The sequence below is a fragment of the Anomaloglossus baeobatrachus genome, chromosome 10 (genome assembly GCF_048569485.1).
Source record: "Anomaloglossus baeobatrachus isolate aAnoBae1 chromosome 10, aAnoBae1.hap1, whole genome shotgun sequence".
Classification (NCBI taxonomy): Eukaryota; Metazoa; Chordata; class Amphibia; order Anura; family Aromobatidae; genus Anomaloglossus; species Anomaloglossus baeobatrachus.
Genome location: NC_134362.1, coordinates 121,280,526 through 121,301,354, shown reverse-complemented (window position 1 = coordinate 121,301,354; position 20,829 = coordinate 121,280,526). Strand labels below are relative to the sequence as shown.

At 49.1% G+C, this 20,829-nt stretch overlaps 1 pseudogene; it reads right to left on the bottom strand.

The window, feature by feature from the left end:
* Nucleotides 1–18,976: 18,976 nt before the first annotated feature.
* On the bottom strand, nt 18,977–19,182 carry LOC142255472 (U2 spliceosomal RNA; annotated as a pseudogene).
* Between the last annotated feature and the right edge of the window lie 1,647 nt (nt 19,183–20,829).

Sequence of the window (20,829 nt, the reverse complement as noted above, 5' to 3'; positions counted from 1 at the left end):
AGCAAAGTCCAATAGCCACAGATAGGATGCCACTAGGTACACTGAGTGTTTGCTAGTATAATGGCTTACTTATAATTAGTTGGAGTGTGCAACGCAGGCAGATGCGCTCTGCAAATGTCTTGGCACTAGTGGGACTATAGCAAGGTCCAATAGCCACGTATAGGATGCCACTAGGTACACTGAGTGTTTGCTAGTATAATGGCTTACTTATAATTAGTTGGAGTGTGCAACGCAGGCAGATGCGCTCTGCAAATGTCTTGGCACTAGTGGGACTATAGCAAGGTCCAATAGCCACGTATAGGATGCCACTAGGTACACTGAGTGTTTGCTAGTATAATGGCTTACTTATAATTAGTTGGAGTGTGCAACGCAGGCAGATGCGCTCTGCAAATGTCTTGGCACTAGTGGGACTATAGCAAAGTCCAATAGCCACAGATAGGATGCCACTAGGTACACTGAGTGTTTGCTAGTATAATGGCTTACTTATAATTAGTTGGAGTGTGCAACGCAGGCAGATGCGCTCTGCAAATGTCTAGGCACTAGTGGGACTATAGCAAAGTCCAATAGCCACGTATAGGATGCCACTAGGTACACTGAGTGTTTGCTAGTAAAATTGCTTAGTTTAAAAAAGTTGGAGTGTGCAATGCAGGCAGACGTGCTCTGCAAATGTCTTTGCACTAGTGGGACTATAGCAAAGTCCAATAGCCACAGATAGGATGCCACTAGGTACACTGAGTGTTTGCTAGTATAATGGCTTACTTATAATTAGTTGGAGTGTGCAACGCAGGCAGATGCGCTCTGCAAATGTCTTGGCACTAGTGGGACTATAGCAAAGTCCAATAGCCACGTATAGGATGCCACTAGGTACACTGAGTGTTTGCTAGTAAAATTGCTTAGTTTAAAAAAGTTGGAGTGTGCAATGCAGGCAGACGTGCTCTGCAAATGTCTTTGCACTAGTGGGACTATAGCAAAGTCCAATAGCCACAGATAGGATGCCACTAGGTACACTGAGTGTTTGCTAGTATAATGGCTTACTTATAATTAGTTGGAGTGTGCAACGCAGGCAGATGCGCTCTGCAAATGTCTTGGCACTAGTGGGACTATAGCAAAGTCCAATAGCCACGTATAGGATGCCACTAGGTACACTGAGTGTTTGCTAGTATAATGGCTAAGTTAAAATTAGTTGGAGTGTGCAACGCAGGCAGATGCGCTCTGCAAATGTCTTGGCACTAGTGGGACTATAGCAAAGTCCAATAGCCACGTATAGGATGCCACTAGGTACACTGAGTGTTTGCTAGTAAAATTGCTTAGTTTAAAAAAGTTGGAGTGTGCAATGCAGGCAGACGTGCTCTGCAAATGTCTTTGCACTAGTGGGACTATAGCAAAGTCCAATAGCCACAGATAGGATGCCACTAGGTACACTGAGTGTTTGCTAGTATAATGGCTTAGTTATAATGAGTTGGAGTGTGCAGAGGACAGGAGGGTACAGTGGCAGGATTGTGGTGCTCTGGGTAGAGGAATGGAAGCCTGCCTTTCTATTCCCTCCTAATGGTGAAATGCAGGGAGGAAATCCCTGACCTTGGCTACACAGATGCTGTTGCTGTTTGCAGGACCTGTCACCTATGGCTCTCTGACCCTGCCGGTTTGAGCCCTTAAAAGGACTGCTATAAAGTGCTCTCCCTATGCTGTCTAACGCTGTGTATGCAGCGCATACAGCTGTATCGGCTATAGGACTCAGGAGGACGGAGCTGCGACAGTGATGTCTGACACCAAAGACGCAGAAGGCAGATAATGGCGTCCGTGAAGAAAATGTCCGGTTTTATAATGCAGGGACATGTGACATGCAGATCCTATCACACATGCCGTTGCTTCTCTGGCTCAAAGTCAACTTAGCTGTGTGTGTGTCTGTGATTGGCTGACATGCTGGCCCGCCCCACAAGACGCGCGCACTTAGGGAAGGAAGACAAGAAAAAAAAAAAAAAAATGGCGATCGCCATTATAGAAACAGCAGTGATCTGAAGGCGCTGTTCACGCACACTATACACTGAAATGTGATAATAGTTTGATTTACAGAGTGACTTACACTATTACAGCAGAAACCAAGCTATGATTTAGCTGTTTTTTGGCTGCTAGAACCGTTCTCGAACGTTTCTAGAACTATCGAGCTTTTGCAAAAAGCTCGAGTTCTAGTTCGATCTAGAACATGCCCCAAAATCACTCGAGCCTAGAACTGGAGAACCACGAACCACGAACCGCGCTCAACTCTATCCAGGAGCTTTGGTTCCCTGAGTTTCCAATAGCAAATGTCTAGAAAAAACTCTGTCCATTGGCACAACTCAGCAAGAAAACGAGAAGACCGAGAAGATATATTTCATTTATCTTAATGCCACCTTATTAACAGCACTAAACCCTTCTATTATGTCCCTTAGCCTTTTGAGCTTATCCTCTGGTAAGCGGAAGACCATGCCTCTGGTATCGATCTCAGTGCCTAAAAACTGTATTATAGTAGCCAATCAGAATACAAAAGGATGCATAGGAAGCGTGACTTTATTTCAATATTTTAAAACAATCCAATAAAATGAAGAAAAGTCACTCATACAAGATCCACAGAAGTTGTATAATACATACATAAATCAAAACACTATAAGGCCTGTTTCACACGTCAGTGATTCTGGTACGTTTGTGCTTTTTTTTAAACATAACAGAATCACTGAGATACGCAGATCCATTATAATGAATGGGTCTGCTCACACATCAGTGATTTTTCACTGCACGTGTCTCCGTGCGGCGTACCCGCGTGTCCGTGATTGCTGCACGGAGACATGTCCATTTTTTTCTGGCATCACTGATAGGATGTCCATAAGGTGGCAGCAGAGCATAACAGAAAAAGGTGCCTATTGTGCACTGAAAAGACCCAATGTGATGCACCAGACATATAGAGCCCTAATGGATTCACAAATATAAGATATATCATGAATGACTACTGCATAATGAACGCTAGCATGAAAAAAGAAAGGAATCCATAAAAATAAATAATAAATGGTGCACATATGTTAGAGCCCCACCGAAGGACAAAAAAAGTCTGATGGAAATAGAGAGCATATAGGAACAATAAGAATGTACAACAGAGAGGAAGGTGAGAATGCAGGATCAATCACTGCCTGTCAGATATTAATAATCAGGGAAATAACTCTGGAGCAGACGCACAAATTAGGGTCTTACCTGGTAAGGTAACAAATAATTAATAGTAGTTGCACTCACCTATTAAGGTTGTGCCAGTCACAACCCCTAAATGCACGTTACAAATGGCGACAGCCGCAGCCCCTAGTAGAAGAGCAATAACGTATAGGAGGAAAATCGGGTGCGTGCCGCGCTGTCACCAAAGGAAACTGATGTTAATTATTTCATCTCTTTATTCTTTTTTCCGGTCAATGTGTTTCAGTAATCACTGTCTCCTTCATCAAGGCAAAAAAAGAACAGTATGCAATCAAAGGAGGAAGAACCTCTATATATACACATATGGAGCTACGTCAGAGGACTGACTGCTGTATTTCAAATACTGCCGGGATGGTCAACTGTTACAATACCGGCCATAAAAGTTCTCAAGTGATATATTGAGAAACATTTATAAAATCACTGGGGTATAGTGTTTCAAATTTCATCAGCTTTTTGAGACAAAAATCAGAAAAAGAAGAAGAAGAAGGACAAAATGAAAAAAAGAAAAAAAAGAAGAAAAAAAAAACAAAAAGGGAGCATTGAGCTCCAGACCCTGTATTGAGTCTTAGAAGTGTAGTGACAAGTGCATCTGTCCACAACCCTGTAAGGGTGAACGGGATGACGGACAAGAAAAATTATGTTCGTGGCAAAAAATGGTGGTGTTGCTATATAAAATTGCATTAAGAATAAAGAAAGGAAAAATTTCTTTATAAAAGTAGTGAAGAAAAAAGTGGAAAAAAGGGGAGTGTAAGCCATTTTACTAATAAATAGTGATGAGCGAGCATGCTTGTTACTACTCGGTACTCGCACGAGTATCACTGTACTCGGTCTACTCGACGGGGACAGAGTAATCTCGCGATACTCGTGCTGTACTCGTGGTCTTCATCCCTGCATGTTGGCGCTCTTTTGAGAGCCAGCCCTCATGCAGGGATTGGCTGGCAGACCACTGCAATGCCACAGCCCTGTTAGTTGTGGAATTGCAGTGATTGGCCGGCCTGCACAGCGTGACCGAGCCTTTATACCGGCGGGCGCGCTGTGCTCTGCTCACAGCTATCCAGACAGTCAGTGCAGGGAGAGGGTCGCTGCTTCAGGGAAAGGTTTGCGGCCCTTTATAGCTATTTCCGTAGCAGGGCTGCAAACAGTGTGACCAAAAGTCCTTCTCAGGACTATTCTAGTTGTATACAGGCAGGCAGGGTATAGCCAGGTCGGAGTACAGTAGCAGAGTCCTTCTCAGGACTATTGTTGCTGTATACAGGCAGGGTATAGCCAGGTTGGAATACAGGCTAGTGACCAAAAGAGTCCTTGTCAGGACTATTGTAGCAGTATACAGGCAGGCAGGCAGGCAGGCAGGCAGGGTATATAGCCATTCCTAGTGGTGACCGTATACCAGCCTTCATCATATCTGGGGCTGGTGTACACAGTCTAAAACAGTCCTGATAGTATCAGACTTCTCAGCAATTGTCGCTCCTAAAACCTGTTAGGTTCTTAGTGCGTCCGTGCTTGCATTTAAAAACCGCACGTGTGTGCCTGTCGGTGGCAGCGTACAGGTGCACTTGTGTGCGTTTTTACCAAACTATTATATAACGCACAAGTGTAGTGTATAATACACGTCAGTCAGCAGTGGCTGATAGTGTCAGAGTTCTCGTCATTAATTTTTGCTCCTAAAACCTGTGTTAGGTTCTTAGTGCGTCCGTGCTTGCATTTAAAAACCGCACGTGTGTGCCTGTCGGTGGCAGCGTACAGGTGCACTTGTGTGCGTTTTTACCAAACTATTATATAACGCACAAGTGTAGTGTATAATACACGTCAGTCAGCAGTGGCTGATAGTGTCAGAGTTCTCGTCATTAATTTTTGCTCCTAAAACCTGTGTTAGGTTCTTAGTGCGTCCGTGCTTGCATTTAAAAACCGCACGTGTGTGCCTGTCGGTGGCAGCGTACAGGTGCACTTGTGTGCGTTTTTACCAAACTATTATATAACGCACAAGTGTAGTGTATAATACACGTCAGTCAGCAGTGGCTGATAGTGTCAGAGTTCTCGTCATTAATTTTTGCTCCTAAAACCTGTGTTAGGTTCTTAGTGCGTCCGTGCTTGCATTTAAAAACCGCACGTGTGTGCCTGTCGGTGGCAGCGTACAGGTGCACTTGTGTGCGTTTTTACCAAACTATTATATAACGCACAAGTGTAGTGTATAATACACGTCAGTCAGCAGTGGCTGATAGTGTCAGAGTTCTCGTCATTAATTTTTGCTCCTAAAACCTGTTAGGTTCTTAGTGCGTCCGTGCTTGCATTTAAAAACCGCACGTGTGTGCCTGTCGGTGGCAGCGTACAGGTGCACTTGTGTGCGTTTTTACCAAACTATTATATAACGCACAAGTGTAGTGTATAATACACGTCAGTCAGCAGTGGCTGATAGTGTCAGAGTTCTCATCATTAATTTTTGCTCCTAAAACCTGTTAGGTTCTTAGTGCGTCCGTGCTTGCATTTAAAAACCGCACGTGTGTGCCTGTCGGTGGCAGCGTACAGGTGCACAATTTGCACAAACTTTGATATAACGCCCAAGTCTAGTGAATACACGTCAGCACAGCATTGCAAAATGCGCAAGGGCGTTGGCAAGGAACAAGGAAGTGGACGTGATGGTGGTGCAGGCAGAGGCCGAGGTCGTGGGCAAGCTCTAATTTTGCCACAACAAAGGGCCACATCTAGTCGCTCGCACGTCCTGTCCCAAATTCTTGGGGACCGCAGCAGTACACCGCTCTTGAACCAAGACCAGTGTCAACAGGTTGTTAGTTGGATAGCGGATAATGCTTCCAGTCAGATTGGCACCACCACAAACACTCTGTCTTCCACACGGTCAAGTGTCAGTAGCCGTGATACTGCACCGCACATTTCAGAACCTGATCCTCCTTCCTACCACAAGGCTGAGTACACGTCCTCGGACATTAATGATCCCACACTTGGACACTCGGAAGAGCTGTTCACGTTTCCATTCGCACATTCTGGCCTCTCGCCAGCTCATGTTGAAGTGGGTCATGAGGAGATCGTATGTACAGATGGCCAAATATTTGAGCAGCCACGTTCTCACGAAGTTGGCAACGTGTCTCAACAAGGGGTGGACGATGATGAGACACAATTGTCAGGAAGTCAGGAGGAGGAGCAGGGTGCGGAAGAGGAAGACGACGTGGTGGATGATCCAGTAACTGACCCAACCTGGCAGGAGGATATGCAGAGCGAGGACAGCAGTGCACAGGGGGAGGGAGGCGTAGCATCCCAACAGGCAGTAAGAAGCAGGGTGGTGGCTCCAGGCAGAAGTCAGGCAACCGTTCCCCGGAACAACAACACGACACAAGGTGCCTGTACAAATGTTAGGTCTTCCCGAGTCTGGCAGTTTTTTAAGTTGGATCCAGATGATTCTAAAAAGGCCATTTGCAACACCTGCCGTGCCAGCATCAGCAGGGGTACCAAAACTAGCAGCCTGACCACCACCAGCATGATCAGGCACATGTCAGCCAAGCACCCGACTTTGTGGGAAGTACAACAGAGTCGAGGAGCAGTGCTTGCTAATGTCACTGCTACGTCTTCGCTGGTTGTGCATGCGAGCCAATCCCCTGTCCATGCTGCCTGCGAACAAGCCTCCTCCGGTCCTGCACCTGCAGTTGCCTACTCAGAAATAACACCATCATCAAGCACGTCCTTGTCCCAGCGCAGCGTTCAGTTATCCATTCAGCAAACCTTTGAACGCAGGCGCAAATACACTGCCAACACCCCACATGCCACAGTTCTAAATGCTAACATTTCGCGACTGCTTGCGCTGGAAATGTTGCCTTTTAGGCTGGTGGAGACAGAAGCATTCCGCGACCTGATGGCGGCAGCTGTCCCACGTTACTCGGTCCCCAGCCGCCACTATTTCTCCCGGTGTGCCGTCCCCGCGTTGCATAACCACGTGTCACAAAACATCACACGTGCCCTGAACAACGCTGTTTCACCCAAAGTCCACCTAACCACAGACACGTGGACAAGTGCTTGTGGGCAAGGCCGCTACATCTCGTTGACGGCACACTGGGTTAATATTGTGGAAGCTGGGACCCAGTCTGAGCGAGGGACGGAACACGTCCTTCCCACACCAAGGTTTGCAGGCCCTACCTCAGTCAGTGTTTCACCCACACTCTACAGCTCCGGAATGTCATGCTCTTCAGCCTCCTCCTCCTCCTGCGCATCCTCATCCACTGTACCCTCCACACCAGTCCCAAGCTGGAAGCACTGCAGCACTGCCTCGGCGAAGCGGCAACAGGCTGTGCTGAAGCTAATCTGCATAGGTGACAAACCCCACAATGCAGAAGAGCTGTGGACAGCTCTGAAACAGCAGGCAGATCACTGGCTCACACCTCTGAACCTAAAGCCAGGAAAGGTCGTGTGTGACAATGGCCGGAACCTGGTGGCGGCTTTGAGGTGAGGCCAGCTGACACATGTTCCATGCGTGGCCCATGTGCTCAACCTCGTGGTTCAGCGGTTTCTAAAGTCATACCCAGAGCTGTCTGATCTGCTGGTAAAAGTTTGCCGCCTGTCTGCACATTTTCGAAAGTCACCTACTGCTTCAGCCGGCCTTGCCGGCTTTCAGCGCAGTTTGCATCTTCCGGCTCACAGACTGGTGTGTGATGTCCCCACGCGTTGGAATTCAACTCTGCACATGTTGGTCAGGATATGTGAGCAGAAGAGGGCAGTTGTTGAGTACCTGCATCACCTAAGCCGTCGGGAAATGGGTCAAACTCCACACATAACACCTGAGGAGTGGAGATGGATGTCCGACCTATGTACCATCCTCCAAAACTTTGAGGACTCCACCAAGATGGTGAGTGGTGATGACGCCATTATTAGCGTCACCATACCGCTACTCTGCCTTCTAAAACGGTCTCTGCTCAAAACCAAACATGATGCATTGCAGGCGGAGCGCGATGAGTTGCAGCAAGAAACAGTAGTGGGTGTGGGTGATAACACACAGCCCAGCCTCGTCTCATCACAACGTGCAGTGGAGGACTATGACGAGGAGGAGGATGAAGACATGGAGCAAATCTCCGGCCAAATTGAGGATATGACATGCACACCAGTCATATCCTCGGTTCAGCGTGGCTGGCCAGAGGACAGGGTAGATGAGGAGGAGGAGGAGGAGGAGGAGGAGGACAGCATGTTCAGTCAACGTGTTGGTCAGGCTACTGAAGTCCTGGCTGTTAAGAGTCTGGCGCACATGGCTGACTTTATGGTAAGCTGCCTGTCTCGTGACCCTCGCGTTAAGAACATCTTGGCCGACAATCATTACTGGTTGGTAACACTGTTAGACCCACGCTACAAGGAGAACTTTATGTCTCTTATTCCCGAGGCGGAGAGGTCAACCAAAATGCAGCAGTTCCGGAAGGCCATAGTCACGGAAGTAGGCAAAGCATTCCCCTCACAAAACGCTAGCGGCATAGGTCAGGAATCAGTGGACAACCAAGGCGTACAGCCGAGAGAGGCACAAGTCCAATCCGCCAGAGGTAGGGGAACAGTCTTTAAGATGTGGGACAGTTTTCTCAGCCCCTCACGTGCCACAGCCCCTGAGGTGCGGGGTAGTGCCACAAGAAATCCTAAGTTTGCCCAGATGCTCAAGGAGTACCTTGCAGATCGAACAACTGTACTCCGACATTCCTCTGTGCCTTACAATTATTGGGTATCCAAGGTGGACACGTGGCATGAATTGGCTCTCTACGCCTTGGAAGTCCTGGCCTGCCCTGCCGCTAGCGTTTTGTCAGAGCGTGTTTTTAGTGCCGCAGGTGGAATCATTACAGATAAACGCACCCGCCTGTCAACTGAAAATGCTGACAGGCTGACTCTGATCAAGATGAACAAGGGTTGGATTGGGCCAGACTTCACCACACCACCAGCAAATGAGAGCGGAATTTAAAGTTTGTAACGGGAATTTGCCATGTACCTCCAGTCACCCATGGGTACACACTTCTGGACTTTGGATAATCGCTGGACTGCTCCTCCTTCTCCTCATGCGCCACCATGATGACCGTTACAAGAGTTAGGCCTTTGTTTCAGGTATACCCCCAGTGGTAAATTTTTTCGCCCATTCTTTGCAGAATGGACATTACAACGACAGGAGACCCGCTCCTTTGCAATGGGAACAATGTTTTGAGGCCCTCATGCACGTCTCTATGCAGGGACAACGTGGAGCCTCCCAATTTTTGGCTGCCCTGCCAAAGGGCTATACTATAATACACCCACTTCCTGACAATGGACACTTAATGTTTTGAGGCCCTCATGCACGTCTCTATCCAGGGACAACGTGGAGCCTCCCAATTTTTGGCTGCCCTGCCAAAGGGCTATACTACAAAAGACCCACTTCCTGACAATGGACACTTAATGTTTTGAGGCCCTCATGCACGTCTCTATCCAGGGACAACGTAGAGCCTCCCAATTTTTGGCTGCCCTGCCTAAGGGCTATACTATAATACACCCACTTCCTGACAATGGACACTTAATGTTTTGAGGCCCTCATGCACGTCTCTATCCAGGGACAACGTGGAGCCTCCCAATTTTTGGCTGCCCTGCCAAAGGGCTATACTACAAAAGACCCACTTCCTTCCAATGGGCACTTCAGGTTTACAGGCCCTCATACACGTCTCTATCCAGGGACAACGTGGAGCCTCCCAATTTTTGGCTGCCCTGCCTAAGGGCTATACTATAATACACCCACTTCCTGACAATGGCCTTCTAAAACGGTCTCTGCTCAAAACCAAACATGATGCATTGCAGGCGGAGCGCGATGAGTTGCAGCAAGAAACAGTAGTGGGTGTGGGTGATAACACACAGCCCAGCCTCGTCTCATCACAACGTGCAGTGGAGGACTATGACGAGGAGGAGGATGAAGACATGGAGCAAATCTCCGGCCAAATTGAGGATATGACATGCACACCAGTCATATCCTCGGTTCAGCGTGGCTGGCCAGAGGACAGGGTAGATGAGGAGGAGGAGGAGGAGGAGGAGGAGGAGGACAGCATGTTCAGTCAACGTGTTGGTCAGGCTACTGAAGTCCTGGCTGTTAAGAGTCTGGCGCACATGGCTGACTTTATGGTAAGCTGCCTGTCTCGTGACCCTCGCGTTAAGAACATCTTGGCCGACAATCATTACTGGTTGGTAACACTGTTAGACCCACGCTACAAGGAGAACTTTATGTCTCTTATTCCCGAGGCGGAGAGGTCAACCAAAATGCAGCAGTTCCGGAAGGCCATAGTCACGGAAGTAGGCAAAGCATTCCCCTCACAAAACGCTAGCGGCATAGGTCAGGAATCAGTGGACAACCAAGGCGTACAGCCGAGAGAGGCACAAGTCCAATCCGCCAGAGGTAGGGGAACAGTCTTTAAGATGTGGGACAGTTTTCTCAGCCCCTCACGTGCCACAGCCCCTGAGGTGCGGGGTAGTGCCACAAGAAATCCTAAGTTTGCCCAGATGCTCAAGGAGTACCTTGCAGATCGAACAACTGTACTCCGACATTCCTCTGTGCCTTACAATTATTGGGTATCCAAGGTGGACACGTGGCATGAATTGGCTCTCTACGCCTTGGAAGTCCTGGCCTGCCCTGCCGCTAGCGTTTTGTCAGAGCGTGTTTTTAGTGCCGCAGGTGGAATCATTACAGATAAACGCACCCGCCTGTCAACTGAAAATGCTGACAGGCTGACTCTGATCAAGATGAACAAGGGTTGGATTGGGCCAGACTTCACCACACCACCAGCAAATGAGAGCGGAATTTAAAGTTTGTAACGGGAATTTGCCATGTACCTCCAGTCACCCATGGGTACACACTTCTGGACTTTGGATAATCGCTGGACTGCTCCTCCTTCTCCTCATGCGCCACCATGATGACCGTTACAAGAGTTAGGCCTTTGTTTCAGGTATACCCCCAGTGGTAAATTTTTTCGCCCATTCTTTGCAGAATGGACATTACAACGACAGGAGACCCGCTCCTTTGCAATGGGAACAATGTTTTGAGGCCCTCATGCACGTCTCTATGCAGGGACAACGTGGAGCCTCCCAATTTTTGGCTGCCCTGCCAAAGGGCTATACTATAATACACCCACTTCCTGACAATGGACACTTAATGTTTTGAGGCCCTCATGCACGTCTCTATCCAGGGACAACGTGGAGCCTCCCAATTTTTGGCTGCCCTGCCAAAGGGCTATACTACAAAAGACCCACTTCCTGACAATGGACACTTAATGTTTTGAGGCCCTCATGCACGTCTCTATCCAGGGACAACGTGGAGCCTCCCAATTTTTGGCTGCCCTGCCTAAGGGCTATACTATAATACACCCACTTCCTGACAATGGACACTTAATGTTTTGAGGCCCTCATGCACGTCTCTATCCAGGGACAACGTGGAGCCTCCCAATTTTTGGCTGCCCTGCCAAAGGGCTATACTACAAAAGACCCACTTCCTTCCAATGGGCACTTCAGGTTTACAGGCCCTCATACACGTCTCTATCCAGGGACAACGTGGAGCCTCCCAATTTTTGGCTGCCCTGCCTAAGGGCTATACTATAATACACCCACTTCCTGACAATGGACACTTAATGTTTTGAGGCCCTCATGCATGTCTCTATCCAGGGACAACGTGGAGCCTCCCAATTTTTGGCTGCCCTGCCAAAGGGCTATACTACAAAAGACCCACTTCCTTCCAATGGGCACTTCAGGTTTACAGGCCCTCATGCACGTCTCTATCCAGGGACAACGTGGAGCCTCCCAATTTTTGGCTGCCCTGCCTAAGGGCTATACTACAAAAGACCCACTTCCTTCCAATGGGCACTTCAGGTTTACAGGCCCTCATGCACGTCTCTATCCAGGGACAACGTGGAGCCTCCCAATTTTTGGCTGCCCTGCCTAAGGGCTATACTATAATACACCCACTTCCTGACACTGGACACTTAATGTTTTGAGGCCCTCATGCACGTCTCTATCCAGGGACAACGTGGAGCCTCCCAATTTTTGGCTGCCCTGCCTAAGGGCTATACTACAATAGACCCACTTCCTTACAATGGGCACTTCAGGTTTACAGGCCATCATGCACGTCTGTATGCAGGGGCATTGGTGAACCTCACAATTTTGGACTGCCCTGGCAAAGGAAAATACTACAAAGACTCAGTTCCTCAAAATGGGCACATTAGACTCAGAGGCCTTTATGTACGTCTCTTCTCAGGGACATCGGAGTGCCACACAATGTTTTACGTAAAATCTTTCATGTATTGATCTCAAAAAGTAACATACATTAGCTCTATCTCACTATTGGGTATGTGCCCTTAACATTTCCGCTATGAAAAATCATTTTGGTGTCATTTTGGAAGGTTTTCTGGTGAGTCCGTAAAAATGGCGTAAAACGCGGACAAAATTATTCACAGCTGTGACTTTTGAGTGATAAATGCTTCAAGGGGTCTTCCCCATGCTGTTGCCATGTCATTTGAGCACTCTTCGGAGACTTTTGTGCCATTTTTAGGGTTTCTACATGCTGCCGGTGGTCATTTCACAAAAATACTCGGGTCTCCCATAGGATAACATTGGGCTCTGTGCTCGGGCCGAGTACACGAGTATCTTGGGAGGCTCGGCCCGAGCTTCGAGCACCCGAGCTTTTTAGTACTCGCTCATCACTACTAATAAACCTAAAAAATAAAAATAAATTGAATAAAAATCATGAATGTTGTGTTATAACAGGAAATTCGGTGTAAGAATGAATATCCGGGATGAGAGTTCAGCGAATGAGTTATAGAAATTGTTACAAAAAGGAGTGTGTACGGTTTATGCGTAAATTTTCAGAATGCGTACATGAAAATTATATGTATGTGAGAATGTCCCCCATGCTTTGTAAAAAGTTATTTATGAAAATGTAAATAAAATATATAAAAATGCCTAATTATTTATAATTTATGAGAAAGATATATATGTATGGAAGAATGTTATAAGGTGTCCAAGAACCATAAAGAAAAAGGGTGCATATATAATGTTAGAGGTCTAGAGTTCCACCAGGCTATATCACCCCTAAAGAAATAGAAAGAAGACCTTACTACCTGTGTACCCCAAAAAAAGCTATATTTCTTAGCCAGGATTATGGTGGAGATATGCACAAGTGAAATAAGAATATAAAGTAATACAATAAGATTATAAAACCAATATGTGTGCATTCATGCACCACCCGGTACGCTACCCTTGCCAAATTGCTCACTCTAGATCCCCACACGATCCATGAAGCCGTTCCCCCGGTCACACCGCCTGCTGCCGGTTCCCACTCATCCCTGGGGGAGTTAGGCGAGTGGTATCGAGAGCTACATGTCGGCACTGATGATACCCCCATACACCACAAGGAAGGGGTATACCGGGTGGTACAGGAGTATGAGCGGGTTTTTAGCAAGCACCCTCTAGATTTTGGGCAGATTAAAGGGGTTCAACACCACATCCCTACCGGTACACACTCCCCTATTAAAGAGAGATACAGGCCTATTCCCCCTGCGCACTACCAATGCGCCAAAGACATGTTGAGGAACATGAAGGAGGCAGGGGTTATTAGGGACAGCTGTAGTCCCTGGGCCGCTCCGTTGGTGCTGGTTAAGAAGAAGGATGGCACCATGCGGATGTGTGTGGATTACCGGAAGATTAACCAGATAACGCATAAGGATGCTTACCCTCTGCCCCGCATCAAAGAGTCCCTGGCCTCGCTGAGAACCGCTAACTACTTCTCCACCCTTGACCTCACCAGCGGGTACTGGCAGGTGGCCGTGGCACCGGAAGACCGAGAGAAGACTGCCTATGGGACCGTTTTGCTGTACTTGGATGATGTGATTGTGTACTCACAGACGTATGAAGCCCACCTGGAGCACCTAGCCGAGGTGTTCGCGTCCCTTGCCAAGTATGGGATGAAGTTGAAGCCCTCAAAGTGTCATCTGCTGAAACCCAGAGTGCAGTACCTAGGACATGTGGTTGGTGCGGAAGGTGTCGCCCCCAACCCCGAGAAGATCACCGCCATCCAAGACTGGCCGAGACCGACCACAGTGAGGGAAGTGAGGCAGTTTCTGGGCCTGGTGGGATATTACCGTCGCTTCATTAAGGGGTACACAAAGATGGCTGCCCCCATGCAAGACCTCCTCGTAGGACAGACCAAGGGTGGTAGATCCCTAGTAGCCCCATTGGTGTGGGAAGAAAAGCATGAGGAATCCTTCCGCCAGCTGAGAACAGCCCTGACCGGAGAGGAAATCCTAGCGTACCCTGACTACAGCCGCCCATTCATCCTCTACACCGACGCCAGCAATGTGGGCTTGGGGGCTGTTCTATCCCAGGTCCAAGACAGAAGGGAAAAGGTAATAGCTTATGCTAGCCGAAAACTCCGACCGACTGAGAGGAACCCTGAGAACTACATCTCCTTCAAGCTTGAGCTCTTGGCACTGGTGTGGGCTATCACCGAGCGGTTCCGCCATTACCTGGCAGCAGCCAAGTTCACCGCGTACACAGACAATAACCTGCTGACCCATCTAGATACGGCCAAGCTGGGCGCGTTGGAGCAGCGGTGGGTGACCAGGTTAGCCAACTACGATTTCACCATCAAGTACCGGGCCGGCCGTACCAACGTCAATGCCAATGCACTCTCCCGGATGCCCCACCTGTCGGAAGAGGGGCCAGAGGATGATGACCTCGAAGAGATCGAGTTGCCTGCATTTCACCGGCCATTCACTGAGAAGGTGCACGTCTACCAACAACGGGTGAACCTGGATCCGCTGCCCCGACAGGACTGGCAGGAAGCTCAGGACCAGGCACCTGCTGTCCGCCTGGTCAAGACTCTAGTGGAACAGGGTTCTGCTGGGATAGACCCTGCTGCCCCTGCCGAAGCCCAACGTCTGTGGCAAGAACGGACCCGGCTATACCTACACCAGGGGAAGTTGTATCGCGAGCTGATTAATCCAAAGACTCACGAGAAGATCCGCCAGCTGGTGATTCCCCAGGCTAAAGTGCCCACCGTCCTGCAAGCATACCATGATGGTGCAGTGCACTTCGGGTGGAAGAAGCTAGAGATGTTGTTAAGAGAGCGGTTCTATTGGAGTGGAATGCGGGAATCTGTGGAGGACTGGTGCCGAGAATGTGGCCCTTGCGCATTGAGAAGGAAGGACGAGGCCAGCCAGAAGGCACCCCTACACCCGATCATTACACACCAACCGCTGGAGCTGGTTGCCCTTGACCATGTAAAGCTCACCCCCAGCCGAAGTGGGTACACCTACGCTCTGACCATCGTAGACCACTACTCGAGGTTCCTGGTGGTTGTCCCAGTTAAGGACTTAACCGGCCGCACCGCTGCTAAGGCTTTCCAGGCTTATTTCTGTTGACCGCATTGGTACCCGGAGAGGGTGCTTACCGACCAGGGTCCGGCCTTTGAAGCAGAGGTATTCCAGGAATTCTGCCAGTTGTACGGCTGCAAGAAAATCCGGACCACGCCTTACCACGCCCAAACCAATGGCATTTGTGAAAAGATGAACCACTTGGTCCTGGGCCTCCTCAAGACGTTACCACTGGAAGAGCGGAACCTGTGGCTGGAGAAGCTACCTGACCTGGTCGATATGTACAACAACATCCCTTCCAGCTCTACGAAATGCACTCCAGCATACCTGATGAGAGCTCGTCCCGGCCGGCTACCAGTGGATCTGGAAATGGGCTTGGAAGCTTCAGAAGCACTCCTGTCGACAGCTGAATGGGACACTCGGCGGAGGACACAGTACCGACAGGTCCAGGAGTATGTTGAAAAGAACCTGTGCCGGAGTCGGGGACAACAGGAGCAGTGCTTCAACAAGAAGGCGCCTGCCGGTTCCTTCCAACCTGGGGATGTAGTGCTGAAGCGGAAAAGAAGGGCCCACAAGCTGGATGATCAATGGGAAAAAACCCCGTATGTAGTCCAGCCCACAGGATGGGAGAATGGGAAGGCCTACCAGATCAGCCGTGACCAGGGGGGGACTTTGGCCACGGTTTCCCGAGACCACCTGAAGAAGTGCCCACCAGCATTGAGAGTAGCGGATGAGGCTCCAGTTCCCAGTCCAGTGGAGAAGGAAAAAGAGGTAATCCACACCATGATGGGTGATTTTCCAGCAGACTGGCCTACACAGAACGGTGCGGTGATCCTTCCAGTGATACTGTTCCCACAACCCGTGGATGAAGAAATGATGGAAACGGTTAACCGCGAGCCAGTGCCCAGGGATGTACCTGTACCCAGCTCCCCTACGCCTCCGCCTGCCCCACATGATAGCAGGGAGGAGGAACTGACTGTTCCCTCTGCCCCACTGCCTGTCACCACTGACATCGGACCCCGAAGGTCCACTCGCCCCAACCTAGGTAGACCCCCACTTAGGTACAGGGAAACTACTCTTTAAAAGGGGGGGGCTTTATGTGTTGAGTGTACCAGTTTGAAAGTTTTAAATGATAAGTAAAGATGATCAACCAAAGAAGTTTACCTGATTGAACCGTGATTAAACCGGCCGTTGCCGGCAACTGTTGTCCCCGTAGGGACTGTGCAACCATTGCGTAAGGAACTGCTTACGGACAAGCCCGAGAACTTGCAGGGCAACCACAAACTTAGTGCAATGTAAATAAAAATGTTTGTTGGCTTGACACCGTTACCGCCTCCGGAGAGGCTGATTTGGGAGGATGGGCCTGGAGGAAAGGGATGGCCTAGGCCCGCCACTATCGTAACCGGTGGCGATCCTCCGGGGGTTCAGGGGTCCCCTTGGACGTGGGCCCCCTGAAAGAGACAGAACCCGCTCGGGCAACTTGGTGCTGGACTGGGGTCAAGGGGTGCTGCCCGCTTCTTAGGGGCAGCATCAGGGCCAGGTTGTTTGGGTGGGAGAAGAGCGGAAGCTGTACCGTTGTAAAATGTTTATGATGCTTTTACATGTTTTACCGTTTTATTCTTTTTCAGTTGTGAAAATAAAACCGGTGATGGACGGGCAGCCCGCGGACGGTCTGCATTTTACTATAGGGGAATGTGGCACCCTGGACAAGCCAGGTCGTCACAGGTACTACACCAACACACTCTACACTCCGGCTAGGCACACCGAAGCTAAACACAAATCCTAGTTGCCTTCCTCCAGGGGCTGATGTCCACACCAGGGGGTGGGCCAGGCGGTTGATCCCACCCACCGAGGAGTTCACAGTCCTGGAGGCGGGAAAAGGAGTCAGATTAGAGATCAGTTTTGGAGTTAGAGAAGTGAAGAGGAGAGGAGACTGACCGTGTCCGGGTGTGTGGCCCGGGCACTCAGCAAGGTTGGCAGACGGTGGTGACCTTCTGCAGGAGAGGCTGATTGGAGTGAACCGTACGGACCGGGGATGGGCGGTGGCCCGCCGGTACCAGATCGGGGAGTGAAGAGAAGCCAGCACCATCCGGCAGGGCCTACGGACCCCGACCAGGCTAGGAGTCGCCGTAAAACCGGTCAAATCCGTTAGCGACAGGAACCTCCAGGGTTTCCCAGCAGTCAAGACCCGATTGAAGGCAACAGCTCACACCGTAGAGGGAAGCACAGTCACCGCCAAGGCTACAGTTCCCAGGGCCAGAGCCTGCGGGCAAAAGGGGCTCCCTCAGCATCCATCCAAGCTGGGGAGCGGGTTACCGGTGGGGAGCCCGCTAGATTTTGGGGGAATAAAAGGGGTCCAACACCACATCCCCACAGGTGCACACCCACCCATCAAAGAGAGCTATAAGCCAATACCACCTTCACATTGCCAGTGTACCAAGGACATGTTGAGCAACATGAAGGCGGCTGGGGTTATCCGTGACAGTTGTAGCCTTTGGGCAGCTCTGTTGATCCTGTTAAAAAAGAAGGACGGCACCACTCCCCGTATTGAGGAATCGCTAGCTGCATTGAGAACTGCAAATTATTTTTCTACCCTTGATCTCACTAGTCACTATTGGCAAGTGTCCGTTGCTGAGGCAGACCGGGAGAAGACCGCCTTCGCCACCCCTATGGGTCTCTGCGAGTTCAAAAGCATGCCCTTCGAGCTGTGCAATGCGCCAGGAACCTTCCAGAGGCTGATGGAATGCTGCTTGGGACAAGATTTTAGGGTGTATAAAAAGGGAGATTAGATCCCGTGATCCCAACGTATTGTTACACCTCTATAAATCACTTGTAAGGCTACATCTGGAATATGGGAACCAGTTTTGGGCTCCACATTTTAAAAAGGACATTCAGAAGTTAGAGTCAGTTCAAAGGTGGGCAACTAGACTACTACAAGGAATGGAAGGCCTCCCATATGATGACAAGTTGAAAAAGTTATTAAGTGATTATTGGCTGCAATAGGGCTTTCTGGCTTGTGCCAGCCTCTCTTCTTAGCACACAGGAACCACAATCCCTACACCATGCTTCAATGGATTCTCTCATCCCAGCCCAGTAAAACTACATATTTTACACAGTCATAAGCAGCCAAAAGGGATCTATTCTATTCAATTGCAAATGATCTAGATAAGACTGAGAATAAGATACTGCACGGGACATAGCAGAGTTGGTCAAGTTGAGTGGAGATGAGTTTGCTATTTGGCACAGCTTTTTGCATCAATAAAGCAAGTAAAAGGTGTGAAAGATAAAAAAAGGGTGAAAGTGTGAAAAGTGAATTGGCCAAATTGAGGTGCATATAAAGTTTTTGCTTTCTTTCAATTCACTAATGGGGCTCATTTGAATCAGGTGAATTGAGTTCTGCTTTTGGAAACTGGGTTAAGAAGGGGTGCACCAGTCCTGGAGGTACTGCAATACCAGGTCAATGCGTGGAGTGGACAGAGCAAGATTTTTTCCATCTCCTTGTTCTAAAAATCCATTTAATATATGGTCCCCAGAGAGGGGACGTATCAGATATTAAACTGATAAGAACAGATTTAATTTTTTTTTTTTCTGTTTATCAGTAGGACTTCAAAATAACAAAGGTGATCGCCTCCCGTTGCCTGGGAACCGTCCAGGCACAAGAGGGCTATGTGTCACCAGAAGGCGCACACACTTCCTCAAGGCCGGCAGACGTGCAATCCCAGGCACCTTCCAGTACCGACCAAGGTAGCGTCCTCCGAAACTACACTTGATCTTAGCCAAAAGGCCGAGAAGCTATAACCCGAATTGGTTACGGCCTTGAGTGGCACCCTGGCCTATACCGGACACATCTTAGGGAGAGGGAGACAAACCCACGCCTACAGAAGACATTTTGTCACCCAAGCCAACCCTTGAAAAGGCTGTTTTGCAGAGCAAAAACAAGAAGAATGGTGCTTTTTGCAGCCGCCGCCCACTGCAATGAATCTGAATAACTCCTCCTTTTGGACACAAGCACCTCCCCTCCCCCTTGCAGTCTTTCCAATTCATGATACAAAAAGACGGACGGACAGGACAGGACAGGACAGGCTGCCTGACTTTCCGTCACTGCCACCCTTTGCCATCCTTGCCCGTAGAAAGCCCTTTCATCATCCCCAAACCCTAATCTTTTCCCTTCCCTTCCCAGATGCGTCTCACTCCCTTTCATTAGGAAGTGAGCGCAGCCTTTTCTCCGTTCTGCACATGCGCGACGTTAAACACAAATGCGCAGGCGTGCGTTCCATTACCCTCACTGCATTCCACTCCCATACAGGAAGTGGGCGCAGCTATTACTACGGTCGCACATAAAAGAACCCACGGCCACCACTGCACATAGCTGACTCCACCACAGGACACCCACTTCTACACCAACGCAGGTAAGACAGGATCGGCACCTCTATGCTCCCGTTACAATCAGGCTCAGTCACCATGTGATAACGCTCTCAACTCTTTAGTTGCAGGCTCCCCTTGCTTCACCTCCACTGGCTGTGCTGCCATTTCCTCTCCCACCTGGAAGGTATACTTTATTCCACTATTTTCCTGTTTCTCTCTTCCCCCTTTTCCCATAACCTACTTTTATCTGCATTTGTGGGGTATCTATATGCTATTTACATCATAGTTTTATTCATTAATATGGAAGGGAAGAGTGCCCATGAGAGTGTTGAACTGCGGAGAGCAAGAGATTAAGCTGCTCCGATTTGCCACCATTGATAAGCTGTTCTCAGTAGATACACATGCTATCCAAACAGCAGCATCCACCATTGCTTCAGCCCACCCATTCAGTGACAGCTCACCAAGTCAGCCAGAGGAGTGGTGTAAGGAATTACACGTAGGCACTGACTCCACACCTTCACATCACAAGAAGGGGGTCTACAGGCTAGTGCAAGAATACGAGCAAGTCTTCAGCAAACATCCGCTAGACTTTTGAAGAATAAAAGGGGTCAAACACTACATCCCCACAAGTGCACACCCACCCATCAAAGAGAGATATAAGCCAAAACTACCTGCACATTACCAGTGTACCAAGGACATGTTGAGCAACATGAAGGAGGCTGGGGTTATCCGTGACAGTTGTAGCCTCTGGGCAGCTCTGTTGGTCCTGTTAAAGAAGAAGGACAGCACCACTCCCCTGTATTGAGGAATAGCTAGCTGCATTGAGAACTGCAAATTATTTTTCTACCCTTGATCTCACTAGTCGCTATTGGCAAGTGTCCGTTGCTGAGGCAGACCGGGAGAAGAC